Here is a 14,244-nt window from a genome sequence, read left to right as displayed (position 1 = left end):
GGTTTACATCTTAAATCTCAAATATTCAGGCAATTTCTGCATACTTCCCTCCAGGGAAAGCAGGTTTTCTTATCTTACTGCAAATGACAAATTCTTTGAAATAGCTCTACTTGTTCAATTTTTAAAGTGAAGCTCAAGGAAAGGGAATTTGTATCAAATTTTCTGTATGAAATATTTATTAAATGTAGTAAAATTCTTTATTGTTTTTGGCACTGGTTGAGTAGTCAGGGGAACTGAACCTGTTGTTCCCTAAACACATTTTTAGCTGTGATGTAATTGGTAATTATACTGCTGCACTTTTCTGGCCTTAGAGGAAGTGTCCATAAGATTTCTATAACATCTGTTTTTGACAATGAGCTTTGGAAAAGTATTATTGAACATGGAGCATTAAATAAGTTTGCGTACATTCAAGCTGTAGATAATACACTACTCAGTATGAAATAATAATGATAAATAAATAATTCTTGATAATTGTAAGCACTACAAAGGTCTGGGAAAAATAGAGAATAGATGTTTGTTGTCCAGGTGTGGCCTATAAGGAAGATGTACCTATACTAAGCAAAACAGCACTGTTTTAGTCTTTGTGCCCAGCATACTTTGTCTTTGAAGATTATATGCAGTATGTGTACAAACTGCCTAGATTAGTTATTTCTCTAATACCTGTGGTTAAATACATGACAACTTAAAGGAGGAAGCATACATCTGAGCTAACAGTTTGAGAGAACATTGTCCATAGGAATGCAAAAGCATGATGCCAGGAGCATCAGGTAGCTATCAGGAATTGCAAGTGACTATTCCTATGTGGTTTGACTACAGTCAGAAAAATGTAAAGATGGGGAATATAGACTCTGTTTTTCTCTCCTGAGTGGACACTCTCTTAGGTGTGAGTAATGTGCACCTTTGTAGATTGTAGTTTAACAGTTATATATGCATTTTCCTTTACATTGCAAATTCTTAGGTGCTATCTGTCCTTTTTCTTATATACAAACTTTATATCAAAGGGAAATTACAAATACCACATTCAGTTTATATAAAGGTGTGTTAGTTGTAGAGATGCCAGTTGATTTCTGAAATGTTTTTGAAATTCACTGGTAATAAAATGAATTGATGGAAAGATGAAGATATGGATAAATGGATATAGTAAGTAAATTATCAGGGGAGAATTCATGTGGTAAATAGACTGAAGTTTACTATTAAATATTTTATATATGTTATTTTTTATATTTTTCCAAAATCTGATTTTTGCAATGATATATAACATGTTGATTGATATGTAGACAGGTGACCCATGGATATTTGGGTAAATAGAGAGAAATTAACAGATAAACTAAAGGTATCTTATTTTAATAGCATGTGGTCATGGTTTAATGACATTACCACATAATAACACTAGCTATTAGAAGATGGCACAGTACAGGCCAGCTGTATCTGTGGGTTTCACCAGCCTGGTACTGACCCCTTTTATCTTCATTCCTCCCTCTCTGCAACTAAGTTCCAGAGTTCAGTTTAGTATTTATCTGTGGGTGTCTGCTTCTGCTTCTACCAGCCACTGGATGAGAGCTCTAGGATGGCATAAAAAGTACTAACCAGTCTCATTATGGGGGTAGGGCATTTAGTTTATCCTCTCCACCATTGCCTAGATTGTCAGTTTGTGTCATCCTTGTAGGTCTCTGGAAATCTCCCTAGTGGCAGATCTCTCCTCAGACCTATAATGGCTCCCTCTATTATGGTATCTCTCATCCTGCTCTCCACTATTCTTCCTCCAACTCAATATTTCTGCTCCTCCATTTCCTCCTCTCCTCTCTTCTCCTCCTCCTCTCATACTGGCAGTTCCCTCTCCCCTACCCTCATGCTCCCAATTAGCTCAGGGGGTGTAAGAAGGGTTTGAGAGCCCATCCCATGTGAAGGGCGAAGGCATGCACTCTCAGCCTGGACACATGGGGGAGGACGTAGGCCCATCCCAGGATGATGTGGTGGACTTTGGGGAGCCCCTGTCAAGGGCCCTACCCTGCCTGGGGAGTGGAGGGTGGATGGGATGGGGGTAGGTTGGGGGTAGGGGGTAGGGGTGAGGGAAGAGAGGGAGAGGGAGAAGCGATTGACATGTGAAACAAGCTTCCTAATTTCAACTAGTTAAAAAAAATAATAAAAAAGAAGATGGCACAGTGATGGGCCTAGGCCAACTGTCTTCCATTCTTGAGTATGGATGAAGTAATTCCACCAGTGCACACTATAGTCCACTTCAATTCTTAGTATATGTTATACTACTTAAGGTGGATGTCACCTGTCTGTATCAATGACTCACTATTTCCAGCAAGAAGATAGAAGGATGATAATCCTGGTTACCTCTATTTATAAGCCAAGGTGTCCAAGCCTATCGGTCAAGATTGTGCAACAAACCAAATGAGCCCTTGCAGCTCTTAGCTCTCCCTTCTTGCCTTTGTAGTTACAGAGTCAGGAAGCCCCAATATAGTAGTTAAATATTTTTTTCTGTTTTTCTCCCTCTGTTTAAATACCTTCACAGGTTAGTAGTCAATTATTTTTCGTATTTTCCCTTTTCTGTTTAAGTCTTTTTTTCTAAGTAGTTTGAGGTCTGAAATGGAAATTCAGCCATTTTCACCTCCCTAGTGACGATTCCTTCCTAGCTTTTGTTAGTTCATAGAAATAAGTCCTGGTATTCAACAAATCATATCTTCCTGCCTTTGCCATGCAGAACTCAGGATAAATAAATCTATTTGTTTCCTTGGGATGCCATATTGGTAGCACTAACTGAAATATATGCCTCAGTACATTTCCTGCATCTGAAAGCCAGAACAGCCTTTTGCTGATTTACAGCACTATTTTAGAGATCCTGTGACACATATGACCCACAACTGAAAGCCTTAACTTGACTAAGTAAAGACTATTTTTGACAAAATACTTTTTCCTAAAGAAAGGCTGTGAGGAGTTAAGTGGGGAGGGGACTATCTTATACTGTCCTTCATGTGAAATGATTGTTATATTTAAAGAGGTCCCTAAAGTTATGGCCAGAGCAATGTAATGACTCTCTTACAAATTTACTAGACTGTGCGTGTGTGTGTGTGTGTGTGTGTGTGTGTGTGTGTGTGTGTGTGTGTGTGTGTGTGTGTGTGTCTACTAGATGCTACTCCAGCCAAGTCTTCTAGTGGACAATAAACTAGATTATTATATCTTACCAAAATGAGTAGATTTGTTTTATATTCTTCTTGTCACTTAGGGTCATTTGGAGTTGGGTTGCAAATTCCTTGAAAGTGAAAGGAGAACCAATCTAGTCAGTCTATAAAAATAGAGTATCAACATAAGAAAAATTATCCTCAAGTTTTAACATCTTTTAAAATACTGACTTGTGTTTGAAGACTGCTTGTGTCCCATCTTGACTTCCAATTTCTCACTTTAAGTGTCAGAATGCCTACGGTGCTCTTTCCCCACCATTTTATTTTAAAAACACATAAATTACCTTGTTTCATAATTTCCCAGCTGGTAAGGAATTTCACCTTGAATTTTAGCTGTATCTTATTTTGTGGCATATAGATAGATATTTGAATTTAGACTTGAGAAATAGGTAGGACTTTGAGGCTGTGAGTTTGTACATTGTGTGTGAGGAAGGAATGGATTTTGAGTTCAGCAGCAAAATCCTATGAGATGAATATTTGTTTTCCCCAACAGCTCTTTTTTTTTTAAAAAAAGAATATCTAGAATTTTAATTAGATATTTAATATCCACCAACAAATAGACTTCTGAGTCATTAAGGCTATAGAAGATATATACATAATCAATAACCTTAATATAGTTAACATTCATGTAATACCACCATTAATCCTTGACTATATATCTTCTTGGGGCCTAGAAAAATATACACCATGATAGACCATATACTGTATCATAAAACATGTCTCAAAAATTTAAATAGCCTGAAATCCCATGAAGTAAGCTACTTGGATAAAGCTGGAAATATTAGGCATCCTTTAAAATGTACAAATATTTGGAAATTAAACAGCATATACAGTGGGAGAAAGGCTTCTTCCTTCCCTCTGGGGGCAGCCATCAGGTGAGCCATGATGGGTGCATACAAATATATCCAGAAACTATGGAAGAAGCAGCAGTCTGACGTGATGCGCTTTCTGCTGAGGGTCCATTGCTGGCAATACTGTCAGCTTTCTGTGCTGCACTGGGCTCCCTGTGCCACCGGACTTGATAAAGCATGAAGTCTGGGGTACAAGACCAAGCAAGGTTATGTCATATACAGGATTCAGGTCTGCCATGATGGCCACAAACACCCAGTTCCTAAGGGTGCAACTTAGCACATGTTAACCAGCTAAAGTTTGCCAGAAGCCTTCAGTCTGTTGCTGAGTCACGAGAGCTGGACATCAATGTGGGGCTTTTAGAGTCCTGAATTCTTACTGGGTTGGAGAAGATGCCACATGTAAGTTTTTTGAGGTTATCCCCACTGATGCATTTCATAAAGCTGTGAGAAGGAACCCTGACACCCAGTGGATCACCAAACTAGTCAACAAGCATAGAGAGATGCTTGGGCTGGCTGCAAGAGCCGTGGCCTTGCAAAGGGCTACAAGTTGCACCCCACTATTAGTGACTCCTGCCATTCAGCCTGGAGAAGGTGCAGTGCTCTGCAGCTCCACTGGTATTTGCTAATACACACAATGTTTGTAAAATTCATACCCAATAAACAATTTAGGACCATAAAAAACAGCATATACACAATTCTTCATATATATTATTTCTGCAGTTTGGATTCAATCAAGATTTAAAAATATGTGGAAGAACATATTTATTTTGAATATGTTCAGGCTTTCCCCTCATTATTTCCGAAAACAGCACAAATAAAAAATATTTAGTTAGCATTGACATTGTGTTAGATATTTTAAGCACATTAACCTAGAGGTGATTTAAACTACATGGAGGGGCTTAGATGTAGCTCAGTTGCTAGAGTTCAGTATTTGATGCTCAGAACCCCATGCGTTAGGTGATGGCAAGGCACAGTCCTATAATCCTGGGAATCCTCCACCCCCAGAATCATTATTTTGCAACTCTAATCCTCAGAGAGATGACATTTACCAAGAGAGCTTTGAAAGACATAAGAAGTTGGATGTTAATGTGACATGAAAGTACCAGAGCCTTTTCTTTCAATCATGGCAGCTCATCCTAAGAGGATAATCTGCAAACCAGTAAGTGGCCTTCAACAGTGATCAAATCCTGGACCTCAGAACTAAGAAAAATAACTTTTTATTCTTCAGGTTTAAATACCAGTCTTTGGTAATTTGGTTAAAATAGCCTAAAATGACTAAAACAGGCAAGCAAAGCCAAAAAAGACTTTACTTACCAAAACAATCACCTAAACAATTTATTAAAAATTCCAGGGATCAAAGCTCCATGAGTCTTGTTTCAATAGGTCTGGATATGAGGACTTAAAATAAAGATTTTAATAAACATATTAGTTTGTTTTAAGGCAGGGATCTTTAATGGCTCTCTTATAAGGACTGCAATATGGATTCATTTCAGACCTCATAGTAAACTAAGAAGTCATACAAACCTAGAGAACAAAGAGCTAATATTAAATTCTGAAGTTTTATTAACTGGGAGAGTGGGGAATTTTTCAGTCCTTCTTAGCATCTTCTTGTAGCATCTTGCTTTGCCAGTGAACTTGCAGTGCTGTCCATACCCTATGGGCGTGACTTCAGGTGTACAGACATGATCATGTAAGGAGGGACTGGCTCATTCTCTTGGGTTGCCATGAAAGCATCAAAAAGGCAGAGACAGTATCTTCTGGAGCAGGACGTCCACAGTGGTTATTTAGTATTATTTGTGTTAGTGCTTCCCTAATAAATATCTTTTTATCATTTATCTTGGATCTGGTGCACTCATTTAAAATATGCCTTCATCATCTTTAGTAACTTTGTCAAGGTAAAGATGCTGAAAGCTACCTCACATCTTTTCAAAGATGTTTGAAGAGGGGTCTAAGCTGTTTATTATAATGATGATAAATATGTACTAGGTTTTAGCAGTTTTTGGACATACGTAGTATTAAAGTCTGAAACACTAGTATTCCATTTGTAAATATCTACAGTTCAGTGTCTCACCTGACTAAATTGTTGAACATTCAGAAGTTGTTATTGGCATAAGCGTGAACAAAATTGCAAAAAAACTTTTGGTTCCTTGGTATATGTTGGTATCCTAGACATTGTTCTAGACACTGATCATCACAAGAAATCAGCAAATATACTCAAACACTCAAATCTAGTAAACAACTGGGTATCTTTCCTTCCAAGTCTGTTTGATCACAGATTTCCTGAAATAGCAGAATATGTTTCTTTTTCCAGACAACTTTTGGGATATTATCCTTTAGGAAGATAGGAAGGCAGATGAGCTAAAATAAGTCATGTTATTTAGGGTAAATAGAAGCCCTTGTTCATAGGGAAGGTTGTTAGACTAGCAGTTGTGTTACACCTTTCTTTAGTGATAACCCCTTTTCCAAAAACAGACAGAGGGAGCTCGCATAGCAGTGCACTCCACATAACAACATGGACATTGACAGTTCTACTTTTCATTCATATTGTATACAGAAATATTATTTACTCCAAATTCATGAGGCTGAATCCATGGGATGGGGCATCATAGTAGTGTGTTTTCTTTAAAGCCATTTTTGAGCCATCTTGCAATAATTATTCATAGAAGCTGGATAGTGAGAAATGAATGGTAATAATGATTTATTTGATAGAAATTAAAGTTTTATCATGTTTATGGACTTTCTTTTGAAATAAAACATTTCATATTCCAGACTTGTTTTCAATAGAGATATCATGTTTTCCATACTAGTTCTTTCATGGTTGAGTAATTACATTGGAAAAAAATACCTGAGGGCTACTCTTACTAATTTCCTCATTGCATTAATCAACTCATTCAATGAGTTCATGTAAGATGAGATGTCATCTCCATATGAGAAGAAAACTGAGTTCCAAACTTTGTCTTTCCTTCCATATTTAGATGTATTAATTTTTAGGATACAAGCAAATGAATTGATGGGAGACAAAATGTTTGGTTACTTGCACATGAGGATTCTATTGAACTTGTACCTCTGTTCATAATATTATGAAGTAAGTATGGGTGGCTCCAAAGTGCATATCTTGATATCCATTTTGCATGAATAATGTAAAGAATTAATCATTAGAAACAAGACAAATAAAGTACACATATGAATCTGAGAAGTCCTCATTGTAGGTTTAAAGGGGTCTGGATGCTAACAAAGGGCTGATTTGCTTATTTTAAAAAGTCTGTTTTGACAGCATGATAAATACTCTCTATGCCTCATCTTATTTTTTTCTTTATTGAGCAGTGACTAGCTGTTTGTATGTCTCTTTTGTAAATAGGAAGATAGAGATTTATAACGAAAGATTTATAAACTTTAAACAGTTCAATAGTAAGTGGCAAAACTTGATCTCAAGCTCACATTGGAAGCTGATGAAATCTGTGCCCTTTCCTAATGTTTTGTAACAAACATTAATCTGATCAGTTATTCTGTTAGGTGTTAAAAAGCTTCATTTAGTAGCTAATTTGGGAAATCAGTGACTCAAGTAGGAAGAAATTTTGTTTCTGGAAAGCTCATGTAAAAATTAACTTTTAATTTCTAGGTCCTCATCTGATTCATTTCTTCATTTGGAATTTTAAAAACTTCCTGTTTGTGTCTCTTTGTGTGCTTGTGTGTGTGACAGAGAATTGATACAATGAGTAGAAACCTTGTTCTCATTCTTCTGTGTGTGCATGTGTGTAATGTATGTTTTCATATGTGCAGGTAAGAGGATAAACTCCATTAGTGGACCTCAATTCGTATTTTGTGTGAGATGATATCTTTTTTGCTTGCTGTTGTGCTTCACACCATGCTAGCTGTCTCTCAAACTTCTGGGGATTCTGTCTCTTCCCCCCAACTCACATAGAAACATTGAGTTCACACCACATCTGACTTTATGTAGCTAGGGCAGGATGGGAGTTGAACTCAAGTTCTCATGATTGTATGGCAAACCCTTCGCTTATTGAGCCATTTCTTCAGCCCCTCAAGCACATTTATTTAAGAGATAAAATAGATAATGGCACTCAATAGAGTCATCTACTTTTCAAAAATAGTCATGTGTAGTGGATTCTGGTCTATAGCCAATGTATTATCTATGCAAAATGAATTCTGGGGTAGTCTCACAGTGAGAAACTTCAGGATTAGAATAAATTTGCTCTTAGCAGTAAAACCTAATATTTTTGAAATCTTATCTAAGCTAATTCTTTTGTCATTTATTTTGAATTTCATTGCAAATACTTGAAAGTCAAAGACAAGTAGTTAGTTCCGTTTACAGGGTCATACACTATAATTTTACAAATTATATAGATGAGATCAAGGTGGGCAAATTCTCAATTGTCTTCTGAATAAGATTTTTCCTCAGTTATCTCTGTGCAACAAAAGACCCCGCTGCTCTGTTAAGTATTTCATCAGTTATTAGGAGTTTTTCAAGGGTCTGAGGTTACATAGCCATCCAGGAAGGTTCATGAATATGCATGTTTTATGTTTTAAACATTCAGTTAATTAACAGGCATTTTGAGGAGAGGTAGAGGTACTCAAAGATGGTTCGTTCAGTTTCAAGTCCTATCTTCCTAATTCATCCCTCACTCCCATCCTTTCTGCATAGCAGAGAACATGGTGTGTTATTTGATGAAAGCTGCAGATGATGAGTAAATTTCTGCTAAGCCTAATGTTGATAAAGTTTAGGGTAGATTTCCTGTGACTTCTGAACTGTCCCCCCTGCCCCAACTGCTTTTTGACAACGATCCTTTTCTTAGAAGCTCAGAAGTTCACTACTGGGCATGGATATAGAAATGCCCTTTGATTGACAACTGCTGGTCATGCCTGCTGTCTCTTATGCTCAGTCGCATTTATTGAAGACTTTAGTTTCTGCAACATTAACAGTAAGTCATTAACACTGAAAAATAACATGATGCAACAGCAAAATCAGTGCAACTGATGATATAAACACCACTGTTTTTGAGATTTATGTCAATCTTTATCAAAAGACAACTGTGTAGAAATTGATGTACAGACTTTGAGTCTAACTTTTTATGTGGGACGTTTGCTTTATTTTCAAGGTATAAATCAATGTCTCTTTTCCACTTCCACTTCTCTTCTTTTCCCTTTCCCTCTCATTCTCCCCTCCCTCCTTTCTCCCTTTCTTACTTCCCCTTTCTGTCTCTTCCTACATTTCTTTCTTTCTTCTTTAGCTTCTTTCCTCATTGGGATTTTCCTCTTTTTCCTTATATCTCTATTTCCCTTCCCTTCTCCCCTTCCTTTATCTCTGTCACGTATTCATAAATGAATGAATTTTGATGAAAATGACCGAGTAGGTTAAATGTTCTTGACAGTGTGCTCTTCCCTATAGATGAAACAGGAAAATAATGCAACATTAAAGTAGGTTGTGATAGAGGAGGTAGCCATGATTTATGATAATACATTGTATGTCCTCTTATAAGAGTCCTCCTGTTAGAATGTTCACTGAAGAATACTCTCTCAGCCTAGACACATGGGAGAGGTACTAGGCCCTGCTCCAAATGATATGACAGACTTTGAAGATCCACCATGGAAGACCTCACCCTCCCTGGGGAGCAGAAACAGGATGGGATAGGGGGTTGGTTGGGGGCAGGGGAGAAGGGGAGGGAGAGGGAACGGAGATTGACATGTAAAAGAAACTTGATTTTAATTTAAATTAAAAGAAAAAAGAATGTTCATTGAATAAATTATTTTTCTTTATAATTGATAATCAGACAGACTCAATAAAAAGAATGAGCTCATGTTTTATTATATGTGAAACTGAGTTGGTTATAAATTCCATCATTTAAAACCCCAAATAATTCATAATAGATTTAAGAGAAATTGTACATGTATATTTAAACATACATGAGCACACACATGCAAACCAAGACTTCATTTGCTTGTAATACTGCACTGTAGTCTTTTGTACTCATAAAATTTTATTTGTCAATTTCTCTCCCATTTCTAAAGCAAAGTATAACACAATTATGTCGCGTCTATCTCGACCAGCAAGAAGAACACGACCACGACTCTTCTTCAAGCAGTTTATTCAGGAACCTTGTACATCAGCTTCTCCTTCTACTTCTACCTCAGCTTCTCTCTGCTTCTACCTCTCCCAGCCCCCTGGCAAGCCCTTAAAAGCAAGCTCATTCCCCAATTAGCTCATGCCACCTGGCGATCCTGGATAGGTCACAGCTGGAGGAAGCACACCAGATCCACTAAGTGCTTCCAAATAAGGCTTGTTTACAGCTAAGCTCGGTCTCCCTGGCATCCAGCCAGGTGCCATCTTGGGGCTGTGGCTCCCCACAGTTCCCCCTTTTTTATTTAAAAATAACACAACAGGCAAGGGTAGAGGTCTGATCCCTGAAATCAAGGGACTCTGTAATGACCCCACACCCAGTTATCAGCCGAGCTGGTGCCACATCTGTCCGGTATCTTTTCTCAGAGATGGAAGGACGATACCAACCCATATGCAATCAGACATGCCCTTCATGAAGCAGAGAAACGCTGACTTCAAGTGCAGTACTTCATCTCACAGCCTGAGTGGGATGACTGCTTAGCTCTTTAGTACTGTTAGCCAAGCCTGAGGTGACTGCCCTGCCTCCAGGGCTGCGAAGGCTTGTGCAATCATGGCATTACTTCTCTGCTGTGTGACCCTCATCCTGCAGATACACCATAAGGCTATGAAACTAACTAGGATAAGCATTCCTCCCAGGGCACCCATCCCTGCCCACTCTTTCAGATGATTCATAGCTTGAGTGATCATGCCCACAGTCCTTCGGCAACAGAGACATCGACCCGGGTGGAATTCACATTCACAATAGAGAGCCTCAGGTTCTGCATCAATTTGTCGAAGTCGCCAGACCAATTACCTAAAAGATACTGAGAAAGCTGTTTAGACATATTGGCTGCTAACGAATAATTCTGATAGGAAATAGCTGTTACACACAAACCAGGCATTCTCCATTCACATCCCAACTGTGCCAATTGCCATAAAGTATCCAATTGTTCCTGTACTAGATCAATGTGTTGATTCAAAACCATAATGCCACCTTTCAATTCAGCATTAAGGGTAGATTGGATATCCAAAGCATTCTCCATATGCTAAGTGCAGCAATTTCAATTCCTTACTAGTTAAGAGAATGTCATCCATATAGTGGACACATCTCACAGCAGGGTATTTCTCTCTAATAGGAGCAATAGCATGACACCAAAGAAACTGACACATAGTGGGGCTATTGGCCATACCCTGGGGTAAAACCACCCACTCATATAATGGTATGGAGAACAGAAGGTAAAGTAAAAGCAAACCTAACACTATGCTGCACACATCACAAATCGGGTTCTTCATGATTGGGTAGGGCTGACAAGAAGGGTAAACGGTGCTTGCTGCACAGGCCCCATGACTTGCATCTGTTTATTTCCTTCAGCTGTTCTATCACTTCCAGCCCCTTTTCTACAGCCTTGTGGCATCTTTGATCCTCTAGACAGCTGCCAACCATTTTCCAAATAGGCCGCGTCCCTGGCTTCAGTGTTCCCTGTGCCCAGGCAAAATCTAGATCTTTTCCAAGCTTGTCCCAGCAACTGGTAGTAAGATTGCCCGAGACGGCAAACCAGGGGACCACGGTCTCAACCTCCCCAAGAAATCTTTCTAATGTACTCTTCTTTAGCTTCAGCCCTTTAGAGTGCAACAGCTCTTGAAGAGCGAGATAAATGGGTTGTGATGTCGAATTCCCCATACTTTCACTTTTGGTTACTTCTACTTTGTCCGTTCCCGGAACTTTGTTGCTCCTTACCGGAGACCTTATTGCTCCTTACCGGAGACCTTATTGCCTCTTTACCAAGGTCCCAACTTACCTGGGACTTACCAATCGACTGCCCTGACTGCAGGAAATTCTGAGCCATTCACCCATGGAGGTTCCCGGTAAGGGCCACCACTCATCGCATCTATCTCGACCAGCAAGAAGGACACGACCACGACTCTTCTTCAAGCAGTTTATTCAGGAACCTTGTACATCAGCTTCTACTTCTACCTCAGCTTCTCTCTGCTTCTACCTCTCCCAGCCTCCTGGCAAGCCCTTAAAAGCAAGCTCATTCCCCAATTAGCTCATGCCACCTGGCAATGTCGGATAGGGCACAGCTGGAAGAGGCACACCAGATCCACTAAGTGCTTCCAAATAAGGTTTGTTTACAGCTTAGCTTGGTTTCCCTGGCATCCAGCCAGGCACCATCTTGGGGCTGTGGCTCCCCACACAATTACTTTTGAGTATTAGAATTGTTTAGGGTAGATATGTGAATTACAGAAATAGTTATGACCATCCTTACTGACTCTGGCTTGCAGAACATAAAATATATCTAACTAAACTCTTGTGTTGAATCCTTGCAGAAAAGAAAGTTACAGACTCTGAGGTCTATGAGAATCAAAATAAAAAGATCAGTTCTACATTATTTCTTACATGACTTCATGTGTGACTTAGAAGAACTAATTGCCTTGAGGTGAAAAATCTGAGAGTATGGTAACAGGAATTAACTCTGACAAAGGCATGCAGGAAGTGAGACTCCCTGTTTAGAGAATCAGAGATGACTTTTTGACTTGGCAGTGCATTGTCCTCCTGGTTGGGGTAGATGGAATCCACTGGAAACACCTACGATCAGCAAATACAAAGCTACTAAAGACTGAAAAGCTACCAAAAACCAGTTTTGCTTTCTTTCCCCTGTTGAGACACTGAAGACTAACTTGCCCATACAACGCCTTCTGTAGAGTCCGCAATTTAAAAGGAGAATAAAACCATATACAGTTACAATGAGCTTTCCACAGAGAGAAATTCATTATATGGAGAAATACAATTATTAAGATTAATAGCATAATGTTACTAGACTTTTTCAAAACCAATTTGCTCAAGAGTTCAAATAAATTAGAAATATTTGGGGCCAACCTGGCAATTTATGTCTCTGTTGTCAATGACCTTGATAATGGTAACTGGTTACTACTTGCAGGGAAGGCAGTAACTGGCCTGGGAGGAGGTGAAGTAGGCGATAACATTTTCTAACTTGATATTTTATAAGGGATAAATTACATTTCGTTTTATGAAAATTGGTCCTCTGGAAGCTTAGCATGTATCATGTAGTTAAGGTCTGGAAAAGGCCTAAGGAATTGAGAACACCTAATCAGCCAATTATGATCTATAGAGATTACTTGTAAATGTAAATTCCTATCTAAGTGTCTCTGACTATAGATACTATTTCTGCCGTTAGCCCTTGCAATATGTAGTAATGAGAAGAAATACACTGTGCATATTTTGCTTTCTGACAGGCACTACTTGATTTTCTCATTTCTCTCTTTCACCACTTTAGGGCATTCTATTTCAAGATAGATGAAAATGTGCAGTGCCAAAAGGTTCAGAGAAAGAGTTGTAATATACAGAAAGGAAATCTAGGGCAGCCATCATTCATCATAAACACAGAGTGCCCTCCGTGGCTGTGTATGCTCAATTCACAGAGAGCAAGGTTTGTATTAAAACACACACACACACACACACACACACACACACACACACACACACACACACACTCACACACACAAAACAAAACACCAACAAAACAAGAACTCTTTACCCTCTTTGGAGAAGGACTAACTGAAATTAGTTGCATTTTCTAGAGTGTTCCTTTTGGTTAGCTTTAGTTTCAATTTGATACAGCCCAGAGATATCTGAGGGAATCACAACTGGGGCATGACTTCCATCAGACTGGCCTGTGGGCATGTCTATAGGATATTTTCTTGATTGCTGATTCATAAGGAGCATCCAGCCTACTACTGTTGGAAGTGCTATCCCCAAGCAGGTTTGCCTGGCCTCTAAAAGAAAGCTGATTGTTTGTGGACTTTTGACATTCCTTCAGAGAAGATATAGGAGCCAGTCATTGGGCCCCTCCCCTATATTTCAGCCACTCCTTCCAGCCATCTTCATGTGACATTGTACTTTTTGCAGATAGTCGAATGTTTTAAGGAAGGAGTTATATATTGAGCCCTGGGGAAGGGCTGAGTCTATGGGTATATGGGATGGGGAATCCAGCATTCTTGATGGTTGAAGATTTTCTAGTGCATCTGCTTTCAGGTCATCCACACTCCTGTCAGTATCCCCCTTATCTGTGTT

At 38.9% G+C, this 14,244-nt stretch overlaps 1 pseudogene; it reads left to right on the top strand.

Moving 5' to 3' along the window:
- The first annotated feature begins 4,073 nt into the window (after positions 1 to 4,073).
- Positions 4,074 to 10,969, top strand: LOC113837052 (annotated as a pseudogene).
- The last annotated feature ends 3,275 nt before the right edge of the window (positions 10,970 to 14,244 follow it).

Source organism: Cricetulus griseus, chromosome 8 (assembly GCF_003668045.3).
Source record: "Cricetulus griseus strain 17A/GY chromosome 8, alternate assembly CriGri-PICRH-1.0, whole genome shotgun sequence".
Classification (NCBI taxonomy): domain Eukaryota; kingdom Metazoa; phylum Chordata; class Mammalia; order Rodentia; family Cricetidae; genus Cricetulus; species Cricetulus griseus.
The sequence above is the reverse complement of the archived record's forward strand: the minus strand, read 5'-3'. Positions and strand labels throughout refer to the sequence as shown.